This window comes from Cavia porcellus, unplaced genomic scaffold, assembly GCF_034190915.1.
Source record: "Cavia porcellus strain 051 isolate PalLab524CR breed Dunkin Hartley unplaced genomic scaffold, mCavPor4.1 scaffold_26, whole genome shotgun sequence".
In the NCBI taxonomy this organism is placed as follows: Eukaryota; Metazoa; Chordata; class Mammalia; order Rodentia; family Caviidae; genus Cavia; species Cavia porcellus.
In genome coordinates, this window is record NW_026947509.1 from 25,749,822 (window position 1) to 25,765,005 (window position 15,184).

At 41.8% G+C, this 15,184-nt stretch overlaps 2 non-coding genes across 2 annotated transcripts; both read left to right on the plus strand.

Moving 5' to 3' along the window:
• Positions 1-6,442: 6,442 nt before the first annotated feature.
• Positions 6,443-6,524, plus strand: Trnal-aag (transfer RNA leucine (anticodon AAG)). The gene has a single exon. It is a non-coding gene; the product is annotated as a tRNA-Leu (tRNA).
• A 7,707-nt stretch (positions 6,525-14,231) lies between these two features.
• On the plus strand, positions 14,232-14,325 carry Trnay-gua (transfer RNA tyrosine (anticodon GUA)). The gene is made up of 2 exons: positions 14,232-14,268; positions 14,290-14,325. It is a non-coding gene; the product is annotated as a tRNA-Tyr (tRNA).
• The last annotated feature ends 859 nt before the right edge of the window (positions 14,326-15,184 follow it).

The following is a 15,184-nucleotide window of genomic DNA, read 5'->3' on the forward strand; positions in this document are numbered from 1 at the left end:
TTTTCTCCTAGACTGAGGACATCAACTGCACTGTAACGGCCTGCCACTTCCAAGTTCCTTAGACCTTTTCAGAGATCACAGGCTGAGCACCAGAGGGAGCAGTTGCTAATTTTAATGTCTTCCTTCACCAACAAACACCAAATTCCAGTTCTGTGCTAGGCTTTGCACTACAAACCAGGAATTCAAATATAATCTTAATCCTGAAGTCACTGTCATTGTTTCATAGAACAAAAGAACTATACATTTCATGAACAAGAACAATGAAAAGTAGGTGTGCCGTGTATGACAGACAGGGTGGCGGACATGTAAGGTCCACAAACTCTGAGGGAGGCTTGAGCTGCGCTAGAGCGGAAGGCTGAGTCTTAGACAAGTCCGGTTTAGGGTGGTGCAAGACAAAATCATGAGCAAATTCCCGGAGAAAGTGTGAGGTATTTAAGTGTCCACACAGAACCCTGGCTGGAGGCAGAGGCTCACCCTCCTTGAGGTGACAGGCCTTAATTTAGTGAAAACAACAGAAACCTAGACCAAGCGGGAAGTCAGAGCTTTTCTAAATTGGAAAGTGAAAACTCGCCAAGTACGAATTGCAGAATAAATTGAAGGAAGGAAACCTGAGTCCGGAATAGCGGAGATGCTTAAACATAACATTCAGACGGATAACAGTTATGGGGCTAGAAAGGAAGGGATGAATTTGACATTTAGGAAATGGAGATTCTGCTGAACTGAAATGTAAAGTACAATACAGAAGACAGAAAGGCAGGTTGTGGTGGTACATACCTGTAACCCCAGCACTTCAGAGGCTGAGGCAGGACAATCACTATGAATTTGAGGGTAGCCTGAGTTCAAGACCAGCCAAACTACACAAAGAGGTGGGATGAAGAAATGCTAAGAGTACTCTTGAGTCTAGAGTTCCATGGACTAATAACATAGTCAAATTGTGTGTCATCCATTGAATCAGATCCTTTAAGAGTTAAGAGCTCTTGAAGGAAGACAGTAAATGAAGAAAGCAGCAGAGGCTTGAATATGAACTTTGTGAACACTCTGTTGTGAGCATTTGTCATATTAGTGACTGACTGACATATTTTAAACATTCTCCTTACATTTGGTAATTTCACATATTACAAGTCTTTCTGAGAATATTTGCATCTCGAGCCAGGAATTTGTCTTAGGTTCTGCCAATTAGATGCACCCAGACATTTCAGTTTAAAAGTATAAAACAAGAGTAAGTGGTCTCATAGAGAACTCCTTTGGTTTTCCAAATATGAGATTTTGGGGTGCGGATTTTCTTAAATCCATGGAATGTTGTTTTTCTTTAGTTCTGGAATACTCTCAGCTCTTGCATTAGTTTTCAAGGATTATCATAATAGAATACAACAGCCTAGGTGGCTGAAACAACACAATTTATTTTCTCTTTATTCTGGAGGTCAGAAAGCTAAGGTAAGTTGTCAGCCTTTGGGGATATTTGTTTGCTTTCCTTTTTTCCCAGTACTGGAGATTAAACCCAGGGCCTTCACAGATCCCCAACATTCATTAAGGCGTTACATACTCCAGATAGAGACCGTGACTGTTCATAGGATATATGCAACTTGTTTGATTTGGGAAGCATCTAGCAGATTAACAAAACACAGTTCGGGGTATGTCTAGGGGGCAGTAGTTCTAGTGGTGATTGGCATGTAGGCCAGCAAATGGTGGGGGAGACTCATCTCAGTTGTGTGTGGCTAACCAATAGCCAGGATAGAGAAAGAAGTTGGCTCATTCCTTGAAGAGCTCCAATTACTTGAGCGTTTTTCTGTTGTTTGCTATGGACATCAGTATCTGGTTTCTTTAGCCTTACAACACAGACTTACACCAGCAACTCTCCAATAAGATTCCAGGCGTTTGAGTTTGGACTCGGTGAATTCTTGACCCTTCTTGTTCTGCAATGTCTATTTTCTTGGGCTGAGTTTGAGGCCCTCTAGAGTACAACTGGCTATTCTGAACTCTCTCTCCTCTATCCAGCAAACCTACCTAATAATCCTCTTCAAAAATCACACACGTATTTCTATTGATTGTATTCCTCTAGAGTATTCTAACCAACACAGAGACTGAGTAAATGTGTAGTCTAGTCACATGCAGAAAAATAAGAAAATGACTACCTACAGAAATCTAAAACACCATGGAAATACTTAGTTTCTTGTTCCTGAAATTCTTGGTAAAATAAGCTATAGAATTTCTAAAGGCTTTCCACCTCTAACATAATTTAAGTATAAATTCCTGGAAACTAGTGTCTACCTGGATTCCAATTCACATGTATGTGGTTACTAAACAATGTGCCTGGCCCTAGTGCAGAGATGAATGGCTCACCCACCCAATGACCAAATATACAGAACCTCCTCATGGAAAAAAGGAAGTTACCTGAACATAAACATAGTGTTAGATATTGATAATGTGGGCTTCTAACACTCCCACCAAACACCAGGTATGGTCAGTTTAACATAGATGATACTTTAGTTTTACTCAGACTGAGTTTCTCTCAAACATGTCTGACCTTTCTCAGGGCAATGCACTTTTTCAAACCCTTAAGGAGACACACTTTACAGTGGGAAAATTTAAGTCATTCTAAATGGGTGATCAATTTTACGCCAGCAAAGGACCAGGGCATTTTCAGGGATGGTATGCATTGAATCCAGGTGCGATCTGGTCTGGACAAATAAAATCTCCTCTGAGGATAGTCTAAAGGAAGTTTCCCTGGATTCAAGGTTTTTCAAAATTCTAATTGCAGGCTGTATGCATTGGCACATACCTGTAGTCCCAGCACTTGGGAGACTGAGGCAGGAGGATCACCATGAGTTCGAGGCCACCCTGAGCTACACTGTGAGTACAAGGCCAGTCTGAATTACAGAGTGGGATTCTGGCTGAAACAACAACAAATAGCTGGGAGTGGTGGCACATGCCTGTGACTCCAGCCCCCAGCAGGATCTCTAGGAGTTCGAGGCCAGCATAGGCTATAAAATGAGTTCAAGGCAAGCTTGAACTGCATAATGAAGTCTTGTCTCAAAAAAGACAAAAAAAAATTTACTGATGTGATTGAAGATTTTAAACAATTTATTTCAAGCCAAACAGGAGTGGTGGAGCCAGACTAAAGTTACCCTGAATGACGTGTTTCACTGTGGAAGGGGTTCCTTGGACTGCTGTAGCCACAGAAGAGACAATCATAAATTAATACATTCAGTCTGTACATTGTGGGGAGGAATTACATGGACTGGCTAAAGTGCAGCAGGGACAATCTGACCGTTGGAATGACATGGGATATTAGTACATTCTTAGGGAGAAGATTGGTAGACTCAAGAGGCTGCACGTTTACTAATTGTCATGAGAATGTTAGGGTAGACACCAAAGGTCGAAGTAATGGCTTGCTTTCTTCAGGCCTGACGACTTGGTTTCTCAAACAACTTCCAAGCATCTTACTCAAGCAGGTAGGGCGTCCTGCAGTTTGTTTCTTTTTGGAAGGACACTGTCACTTCTATTGTAAAGAGTTCTATTGTAAGATGATTTCTTTGGAAAGTGCTTAATTTCACACCGTATTGAACTCACTTTACACTTTTACTAGAAATTGGCTCTTTTTATAAAGGTGGACCTACCTTTGGATTTCTGTTCTCTTACTTTTTGTCTATAATTACACCAACATTTCACTGTTTTGATTATGAATTTTAAAATGAAATAGTTTTAGTCTTCAAATTTGTTCTTTTTTCAAAGTTCTTTTAGTTCCTCCGGATGTTTTGCTCTTCCACATAAAATTTAGACAATTTCTACAAGAAATTCTTTTGAAATTGTGATTAGAATTCCACTGAAATCTAGAGATCAATTGAAAGGAATTGAGTCCCTACCCCACCCCATCCTTGGCATTTTAACAATATTAAATTTTCTGACTCAGGAGCATAATAGATGAGTTAAGTCTTCTTTAATTAGATAACATACTTTTCCTAGGCAAACAGGAACATGACTGCATTTCTCTTTAACATGGCTCTCCCAAATTTTCAAAATAACATGTGCCATCATTTTGAAATTTAACTTAATTCCTTCCTAAGGTCTTGGAAGACAATATTAAGATAAACTATCACACTGGACCACAAGCAAAACCAAAACAAGCCAAACAAACCTGAGAGATTCAACTTACCCTGGATCATAAAACATGGCAATTTGCAAGACACTTATAAAATTATAATCCAGAGAGTTACGTGCCAGAAAAGACTGATTCCTGGCCTTGCTTTTGTAAGTTTCCTCCCTTTATGTTAATTTCATAGACTGCAGGCAGTGATCCTCCACTGTGCTCTAGATTAGAATCTGAAGAAAAAGAGAATGAGGAGTTCAGGTACAGACATGAAAGGGTCCTCGCAGTTTCTATGTCCTTTACTGCCTCTTTGGTGCTCTCTGTACATTTTCTCAGGTTTTTCTGTCTTCTGGAACATCCCCCGTCTGTGTTCTTCTGAACACAGTAGTAAATCTAACTACTAGTTAGTAGTGAATCTAACTAAGGAAGAGAAGTATAAATCTCTCCTGAAGGGCTTTGTTGGTTGGTCAGTAGTTTAAAAAGTCGGTCCCTTTTTGAGGTCACCATGATCTTGGGTTAGCTGTCATCTATAAGATTAGAAAAAAGTCGAGTTTTTCAGCACATTCAGCATCATCAGAATTTTAGAATATATAATCATATATATGTAAAATATGCTTTGCACTGGTTAATGCCTTACCTTTCTCTTGCTGAGACAAAATACCTGACATTCAAAGTTAAAGGAGGAAAAGGCTATTTTGGCTTACACTTTGTAGAGGTTCAGTTCATAGTCGGTTTGCTCCATTGCAGGGTGTCACAGCAGAGGGAAATCACAGAGGAGGAAAAAGTTTTTGGCAGACAGAAGGCAGCAAAGCAGTGAAAGAGCAAGTGGCAGCACAGCCTGCATCTTGTCACTTATATTCTATACAGGCTACCAGCCTTTAGGGTAGCCGACACGTCCCAACAGGCTCCTCTTATCCCAGCATCACACCATTAACCTAGTAACACACCCTTAATCCCAGCATCACACACTCTAGATCCAGCCACCTCCGAAACCCCTCCTATGACCACATGAGTGTGTGAGTGGCCGTCTAGATGCCTGTCATAACAACTATTTCTGTAAAGGTGCTATTTCCAAGGAAGATCACTTTTTTCTTCAGTACTGAACTGAGAATTGAACGGAGGACTTTCACGTTGGACTATACCTCCAGCCTTTTCTGTTTAATGATTATTTTTTATTGTGGGCAGGGTCTCTCTAAGTAGCCAGACCCCTAGGTTTGAACTCAGTCCTCCTGCCTCAGCCCCTCAGAGTGCTGGGCCTACAGGGGTGCACCACCACGCCCAAACACAAGGTCGCATTTGGAGTACGCACTGTGTGTTAAGACTTCAATCTGTCTCTTGAAGAAACACAGTGCATCCCACAACAAAGGTGGTAAAATTTTAGGGAAATTTTCATACAGATTTTGGAATCAGCCTGTCAATTAAAAAAAAAAAAACTTGTTGAGATTATTATTGGAATTACATTAAATCCACAAATCCATTTAGGAATAACTCATAGCTTAACAACATTGAATCTTTTCATTAATGAATATGAACTATTTCTTTCTCTTATATATAGGTTTTTGTCCATTTCTTACTTTTTTATTGTACAAGAATTAGACATTTACCCCTATTTCATATTTAATGATTTTATTATAAATTGAATTGCTCTTTTAAATTTAAATTATTTAAATTTCTTGTAGTTAGAATATTTTCTCAGGAAAATGAGTCCACTATGTCCCAGAGCCAGAGGCTTTTAGGAACGGAGGGTGAAAGTTTGAGAGAGGTTCCTTTCTCAGCTGGTCACAGCCCGGTACATATGCGCGCCCCATCGGTTTCAGTTCCCACCGGCAAGAATGGAGAGTTCCTGGAATCTCTGGAATGTTGGTCAGATTCCAGCTCCCTGGAGGCCCTCCAGTGTTTGCGAATGCGCTAAGGCATGTTCCTTTAGCGCTAATTTTGCTGCTTTAGTTAGCTTCAAATCAGGTTTATCTTCTTTAGAAATTTGTGTCAAGAATGAGATTAAGTCAGCAAGGGTAAAACATAGTCTACATCTGCAAAAGGCCCACCGTTTAGCGTGTGATACACATTTCACACACTCTATTCAGTGTTTATTTACTTACGGATTGACTCACCCAGTAAGGCCAATTTTTCTCCTTTAAACCCAGGTGGAAGAGTAGGGATCCCGAGTCCATGAGAGGAGTAGCGATCCCGAGTCCAAGAGAGGAGTCAGCTTTTGGGAGAAGCCCATTTATTTTCCTAACACTCTCTCGTTAGGCTCTTAGGACCCGATCTATAAAATAGCCCCCCTTCCCCCCAATCACCAAAAACAAAGGCAATTACCATCAGAAAGAGTACACCAAAAGCCCTAAACGAGCAGGTAGCGTGGCCGAGCGGTCTAAGGCGCTGGATTAAGGCTCCAGTCTCTTCGGGGGCGTGGGTTCGAATCCCACCGCTGCCAGCTGTGGCTTTTTGCCTCCGGATGACCAAGTACAAGGCCAGCAGGCGAGCGGGGACGAGTGCAACTGAGAGGAGAGCTAGATGGGTGTCGGTTGGCAACGTTTTTATTAGATTTCAGAGACGAAGTTCTTCAGCGTAGTATAAGAATTACAGTTTGTGTGGGGTCCAGAAGAAACACGTCATTTGTGATCACAAAGAAAAAGCAGCCTTCCATGCTGCGGGAGGACTGCTGTAAGGACTGGGGAGGGTCAGGAAGTAGTGTTCATTCGTCTGACATCTTTCTCATAAATGGACAGCCTGCAAGCGAACGAGAGCCAGCTGGTTTGGCAAGGACACCGGCCGAGAACCCTGCGGTTTCTGCTGTGGCTGGCGCTGGCTCATGACTGCAGAACCGGCTTCTAGGCTTCCCTTTGCTCTGGGATGGTTCTGCCTCCCCACGTCCGAGACACGTTCACGTCTCTGGGTGCAGCCTTCTCCCCATCTCTCCTCATCGTTTTGTACAGGAGAGCAGCTGGGTGAGGTTCTCAGGAGACCACTGGACAGAAACAGATTCATGGGGTGGGCACGTGTTTCACCTCCAGAGGAGTTGGTCCAAGACTCCCAAATAGGGCTCAAATAGCTCAGTGACAGACCATGGAGATCAAGAAAACATCCCTTGACTGCCTTTGCTCTTAGGTGTTAACTCCATGACCTGGGCTTCTCTTAGAAAATTTCACTTTTTAAGTTATAAGTACAGTATGCTTCTTTCCAGATCTGTGCATGTGTTTTGGGGGTCTTGGAGAGTGGATGGATAGAATTTTAGTTCTCTTTTGACCGTGATTGAATCCGAGTTTTGTCCTTTTTCTCTCTGTACCTTTGACAAGGTAGGGGAAGAAAACACTTTTATACAGGAGAGGATCCTCACTTAAGAGGGTGCTGCACGAACGGAGGTGGCCTGGACCCTTATAGAAGGTTAGTGAGGGGGGAAAGGCAGTAAGGAAAGCTGCAAGTTCCTCATCACATCTTGGTCTGAAGCTTTGAAGATGGCATCTCTCTTTCACTTAGGCTTATTCAGGTAGTAAGATCCCAATCTTTACTTAAATGCAGCTTTCAGCTCCTACAGTCCCTTCTATGAATTAGGTCAGAGAAAAACATAAGCATAGTGATGCTCCACTGACTTGGATTTAAATTCATGACAGTAATCTCAAGTGTGTATGGATAACAATCTTACTATTTTTTTTATGTTCTTCATGGTACCACTCTTTCACCTAATTTTATGTGTATTGAAAAAAAACAACATTCTCTCATGAACTTACTTTCAGCTTTCCATTTCACTGAAAAAACATTCTCTCTTGGTCACAGAACTCCAGCAAGGCCCTCACTTACCTGTACCTTGAATATCCTTTTCTCTGCTGTTATTATGAATGACTTGTCTGCAAACTTAGCTAACGCTATCCACCATTCGTATGCTAGATATGATTTCTACTGCTCACCCAGCTACTAATTGCCTCATTTTCCTTGTACTGAACCATTCCCAACAGCCTCTCAAATAAAAATTGTGACCTCTGAGAGCAAGAAGGGAAACAGCTGACATCTGAAGTCACTCAGGTTTTCACAGCTTCTTCTGGGTCTCCAAGTAACAAGTGTGATGATCTGAAGTTTGGTGCAGGGTGACCTGTGAAAGCTGAGGTTTCTTTTCTCTCCCTGTCTCTCCCTTTCAGTGCTTCTGGAAACGACAGATCCAAAAGTCATCAATACATCAGTAAGTGCATTATTCACGTGGAAGTGAGCATGGTTCTAGGAAGTGAGTCCTTATCCTCCAAAAGAACTCTCTCTAGAAAACCAAAAACTTCTTTTGTCAAGAAAACAGTGATGCTCAATTTAATATTCTTCATCTACTCAACAAGATACAGGGAGAGTAATTTGGAGTATTCTTTTTTGGTAAGTAGTATGACTAAGGAGCTGAAGGTGAAGGATTTAGATGCCAGTCTCTAGGAGACATAAGTTTGGATCCACCATTGCCAATAGCTCTGCATTCATTTATTCATCACAAAATCTTCCTTTTAAATCATCCTATGTGTTAAAAAGTGGCATGAACATTGTGATGAAAAACAGGGTGTGTGACTCATAATGGAAAAGCTCACAATCTAGCTGGGTATATACACTATAAATCACCCACTAGAAAGGTGTGTTCTTTTTCTATGGTGTGTGTATGCATATATATATACATGCATATCATACACATGTATGAGTACATGTATATGAGTGATATTTCTGTCTTTTTAAGTGCAACATTCAGTCCCTACAGTCATGTAGATGATAGATACAGTGTGTGTGTGTGTGTGTGTGTGTGTGTGTGTGTGTGTGTGTGGTGTGCTACTGGGGACTGAATCCAGAGCCTCATGTGTGCTAGGCAATATTTGAGCACTGAGCTATATCTCCATCCCAATGCATTCCTTTTTGATAATCTACAAGGAAGAGAGATTCCTGCTCTGCCATGAAATCTCTCAAATATTATGGTCTCTAAAAACCACTGTTGATTAAAAAGAAATAGGAATTTCTTCTTAGGTGAGTAACTATTTTCTGGTTTGGGGCAAGAAGTGAGAATGCTTGCAAATTTTCCACATGATACAGTGAACACTACACCAGGCCAAATTACTGGATCACATCATTCGTTTACGGAAGTCAATACCAAGAAGTTTACACTGGCTAAAAACAGAACAAACTGATCACTAAGGGAAATGCCTGCTATAACTGATTGAAACCCCTGAAACTATTAATATATAGTTATATATATAGTTATATATATAGTTTTATATATATAGTTATATATTAATATAATTCTTTCCCTTTTTGTACCACTGGGGATCAAACTCACATGCTCATGCATGTTAGGCAAACTGCCCTATCACCAAGCTGCACGCTCAGCCTTATATAATGATTTTTTTAAATGCAGAAAGAAAAACAACATTTTGATTACCAAAGAGGATAACTACGATGAAAATTATTTAATCTAATAATTGGCAATTAACGAGAAAAGAATCACATATCCTCACTACCTAACAAATGGCTGATATTAACTATCTCCTTGTACTTTTTTAGAATTTCTCTTAAAGGATAGATATTCAAGTCAGGCAGGGTGGACACTTTTAATCCTAGCACTCTAGTGGCTGAGGCAGGAGGATCACTGTAAGTTCCTGGTCAATCTAGGCTACACTGTGAGTTCAAGACCAGACTAAACTACATAGCAAGGCCCTATCAAAAAGAAACAAACCAAAACAGATATTCAGGATCAACCTTCTATTATTTTAACATGTTTCTTATATATTTTGCTTCTTCTTTAATGTTCTAAGTACTTGTTATTTATCTTCAACATAGTAGTTCATTTATATATATATGCTTGTTAATTTTACAGGGATTTTTAAAAAATAAGAAAATCGAAGAAAAACGAAAATAGAGTTTTTGCAAATGGAAAGGAAACAAGACTTGAAAGAAACAAAAAGGGATAGGAGAGAAAGGAGACAAAAAAAGAGATGTGTTATGTACGTGTACAAACTCCCCACAGTAAATGTAATCATTATGTACTACAAGCATGTACTTGAAAATTTTTTAATAGTTTGCTTTATTACATGTAATAGTTTGCCTTATTATATGTCTAATTTAAAATAACCAAATAGTTCTAGTTAGTGAATAAAAGTTCTACAAAGAGGACTCTACCAAAAGAGACAAAACCCAAATAGTAAATATGAAAGAAATATAGAATTAGAAAAACTACAATTTAACAACCACTAAGAAAATTGTTTCAAGCAGTGATCATATTGAATCAAATATCTTTTTTAATTATTTAAAAACTTGTTTTAGTACCAGAAGTCGAACTCAAGATGTCGTGCCAGTCAAATGTGAGGTCCTGAGTTACATTCTTGGTAGAAAAATAATAATGATAATAATAATAATAATAATTTAATGATAGGTTGAGGGGAAATCAATAAAATTTATATGCATTCATTGATCCATATTAGAGTTTAAAATGGAAACATGCCTCTTGAAGTGATACATTTCATGAAGTACATAGGACTACTTGTGGAGTGGCTATTAACAAAACTAATCTGATTAAGACTTTATAGTTAATGTGTTATTCTCAAAAGATGAATAGTAAAAATTAACTTGTATAAAGAGGGCTAGAGATGTAGCTTAGTGGTAGAGTACTTGCCTAGAGTGTATATGACCTGGGTTCAAGCTCAACACTGGGAAAAAAGAGCATCAGATGAATGTAATGCACATTTTTTTCTGCAAAACAACTAATGCTTTTGTTGTTGCGTTGGAGAGAAAAAATGATGTAAAATAGAAGACATAAAAGACAGCAGTCAAACATACTATGTGAACTTATCCTGGTTGGACAAACTTGTTGAAAGTTCCAGAAAAATCAAAGAAATTTCAGTGTGTACTAGATGATGTCAAAATTAATCTTAAACTTCTTAATTGAAATTTTGTGGTTATGTAATGAAATTTCATATTAGTAAACATTGAAACACAAATAATGGCAATATATGATACCTTCATTTGCTTAAGCAAATTTCAGAATAAAAGAAAGAAGCATAAATAAACTGGAAAAATCTTAACGGTTTTTGAATCTGGATAATGATTATAATGTTTTATACATTTTGCTTTTGTAAGAAAATTGATTTAAAAACATAAATACATTTCCCTCGGAATTTGGAAAATATTACTTTTGGTAATTATTTATAAAATCTGCTGAGAAATATGTTCTTTTGTAGGTAAAAATACTTTTCACTTTTGGAGCTATTTATTCTTCCATTTCTAGGATACTGATATTATCTGAATAAGCAGCTACATTGAGCACGGTCATCTGTGACTGGGCTATTCTATTCTGAAGACCTATTTCTTTCAGTCAGATAACTGGTACCAATTTTCACTAAATTTCTCCTTTAGTCTTTCATAATTGCACTCAGGATCTTACATATACTGTCTTTGGTTTGTTCAGTGTTCTGGGAAATTGCTTTCTCATCTTTGAGAGTAATCTTCAAAATTAATACTTCATATATATATAGGAATGTACATACACTAAGTCCATTTGTTAACTCTTTGATTAATGGTTTTGTTTTGTGTTGGTGTTTTTTGACACAAGACACTGCTATGCAGATCAGGCTGGCCTTGAACACACTATATTGCCCACGTTGGTTTTGAATTCCAAGTGATACTCTTCTGCCTCTCAAATGTTGGGATTACAAGCATGCATTACCACAAACAGAAACTAAATCTGTTAATTAATAGTTATGAACAGTTTTGAGAAAAATTGAGCATATACCTATTACTATTACCCCAGTTTATTACTAATATCTTCCATTCATGTTGTATATTTTGTTATGGATGTTGAGTCAATACTGACAGAAAAACTAAAGTCTACCCTTTAGTGGTTCACTCATCATATAACACATTCTATGAGGACAAAAAAAAAAAAAAAAACCCCAAACAAACAAATATACGAGGACACTGAGCCACCATGTTGCATAATGCAGAATCGTTTTACTATATTCAGAATCTGCTGTGTTCCACATATTGGTCTTCATGTATCTTCCTTCCTCTCTCCTAAAATTCTGGCAACTCTTCAAGTTGGTATTATCTTTTGATTTATTTTATTTATTTATTTGGTGTTTTGCAGTACTAGGATTGAATCTGGGACCTTCCAGCCCACCTTTTAATTTTATATTTTGAGATAAATTCTCACTAAACTGCCCAAGCTGTGCTGAAACATGAAGTCCTTTTACCTCAGCCTGCCACCATGCCGGGATCACAGGCCTGTGCCCTTAGGCTAAGCTGATGATTTTGTTGTTTGTTTTGTTTGTTTGGAGACAAGGACCTACTACATAGATGAACTCATACTGTAGCCCAGGTTGCTCCCGAACTCTATTCCATGACAATTCTCCCGGCTCAGCATACAGAATGCGGGAATTAGAGGCACGTGCCACTATGCCATACATCTGGTATCTTTCAATGCATGCTATTTTTAAAAGAAATTTTAAATTTTAGAAACAATGAACAAAACATAAACAGTTCCTCACAGAACTAGACTATCCCTTTAATGCTACATATGATGAAACAGATTAACACATACTGACAAATTATTAATTAAGGCCAATGGATTATTTAAGAATCAACTTGATGCACATCCTAGGGGCTGGGGGAAAAGTATAAGGACATGTATGCACAATAATAAAATCACAGAGAAGAATCATGTTACTGCACTGGAAGCTGCCTATGCTTCACAAGTTCATACATTTACCCTTAACAAATTTTTAGAAGTGTCTGATATTTTTTCAGTTTTAACAGCTTTATCTTTCAACAAAATGTTATTTCGTTGGAAAGACTGAGGATTGCCCTTTTTAGATACATATCATTTGTTAGCAAATTTCTCAATAACTTGTAATGGCTTTTTTTTTTTTTTGTACTCAAAATCAAACTGATGACCTCACACTTGCCAGGCAGACGCTTTTGGTGCTGAGCTAAATCCACGGCCCCAATAATAGTTAATATTTCATCAGTCTGGGTCTTGGTCTCAGGCACCTACACATGCACTGCCTATATCAGTGTTGGCGTGTGTGTGTGTGTGTGTATGTGTATGCGTCAGCAGGTTCATTCTCTGGCACGTTGTGTATATTGTAGAGGTGTAACAGGCCGAACTCCTACCACTTACACGAGGGTGGTGTCCAAATACCAGGTGAGAGACAGACGCCACGACTAGCAAGACGAATACGGTATTCCATAAACATGTCACCAACAGAGACACCCACCCAAGGACTCACTGCCGCTCCTTAGGGTGCTTAACCCACCATCAGACACGCACTGAGCACATTGACTGGGCGTCCATCACTTTTCCAGACTGAAGGGCCAGGGCCTCTTCGCCATCCTGTTTGTGGAAGGCCTTTGAGAATCGAGGCAAGCCTGAACCCACGCAGGAGCACACACCCACAGAGACCCCAGCACATTAGGGAGAGTGGGAGAACCCAGGATCTCCAGGTTGACAGCTCAAAAGAAACTTCAATTAAAACAAGATCAGGCCTGGGGATTTAGCCTAGCAGCATAACCACCTGCCTTGTAAGCAGGGAAGCCTCAGTTCGAGCCCCTGTACCAATCAAAAAAAAGGAAAACAGAAAAAAAAGGGGGGGGGGAACCTCCCATTTGCCACAAATGTTTTTTTAAACAGGACCTGGCTGAGGAACCTCTGCAATTAGACATAACCTGTTGGCCTCCCAGGCCGGATCTCCCGCTGCCCTCCCCTGTCGCCGCCCTCCTCCAGCCCACCCCGGCCCACCCCAGCGCACCGACCCAGGCCATGCACTCCGGGCTCCCCCGCAGCTTTCAGACCACCCGGGCGGCGCGGGCATCCCGCACGCCGGGCCACAGCGAGAGGCCACGACGGGCAAGAGGGCCGAGGCCGTGGGCGCGGATGCCACCCACTCAATCACAGACGCACAGCCCGCCCACCCCGGTGCCCGCCCCGGTGCCCGCCCCGGTGCCCGCCCCGGCTGCCGCAACCGCTTCGCCCCCGGGCTGGGCTCCGCCCGCAAAGCAGAGCCACACCCAGGCTCCAGTCTCCCGGCTGGCTGCCCACTCCCACTCCCAGTCCCAGGCCCGCGGACCTCTGGCCTTCCGGGGCCTCGGCCTCCCTGGGCTCCGGAAAACCGCGCGCCCAGGCCCCGGAGACGTGCACCCTTCGATAGCTCAGCTGGTAGAGCGGAGGACTGTAGCCCCAACAGCCATCTGTGGACATCCTTAGGTCGCTGGTTCGATTCCGGCTCGAAGGACGTGCCTGACGCTTTTGCGCGCACACCCGCGGCGCGGCGCGGCGCGGCGCCCTGCCTGCCCACTCTCACCCAGCGCTCCGGACACCGCCACCCCGGCTTCCTGGCGCGAGCTGCACCCACGGACCCCTGGGGAAGCCGCCTGTCGCCTCCTCCCCTGCTGAGGCATCTGCGCCTTTGCCCCATCCGGAGGCACACTCGCTGGGACAGGCCAGCCACCACCAGAGCGCACACACACACACACACACACACACACACACACACACACACAAGCTCCAGACCCGCTCTTTTCATTTTAGCCCGAGGGGAGGCCGCCTCCCCTTGCACCCTCCACATGCCCTCCGGCTCCGCCACTTTGCTCTACGCTGCAGCCTTCTGCCACCTCAGACCCTCCAGCTCTCCGGACACGCCAACTGGCCCTGCACACCGCGCGCCCACCTGCGCCACACAGCCCAGGGGTGGACCCACCTGGCACGCCCCTCACCCTGCCTGCTCCACTCCACACCCCTGCCTCCCGCCTCCCTCCTTCCACACACCAAGGAGCCATCTCTTGCTGCCTCTGTCTCCCACTGCTTCCAATTGCCCAGGCTGCGCTGCTCCACACACCCTATCTGTCTCCCTCTGGCCCTCACCCTGGGTTTGGGTCTTGCTGCCTTCCTGTGTGGATCTCTGTCCAGCTCTCGGGCTAGTTTTCGTTCTCACTCTCACTCTCTTTCATTCTCTGTTTCCCTGTCTCTCTGTCTCTGGGTCTCTCTGTCTGTCTGTCTGTCTGTCTGTCTGTCTCTTTCTCTCTCTCTCTGTCTCTTTCTCTCTCTGCGTGTGTCTCTCTCTCCTTGTGATTCTTCTGAAGTGTGCCTATGGA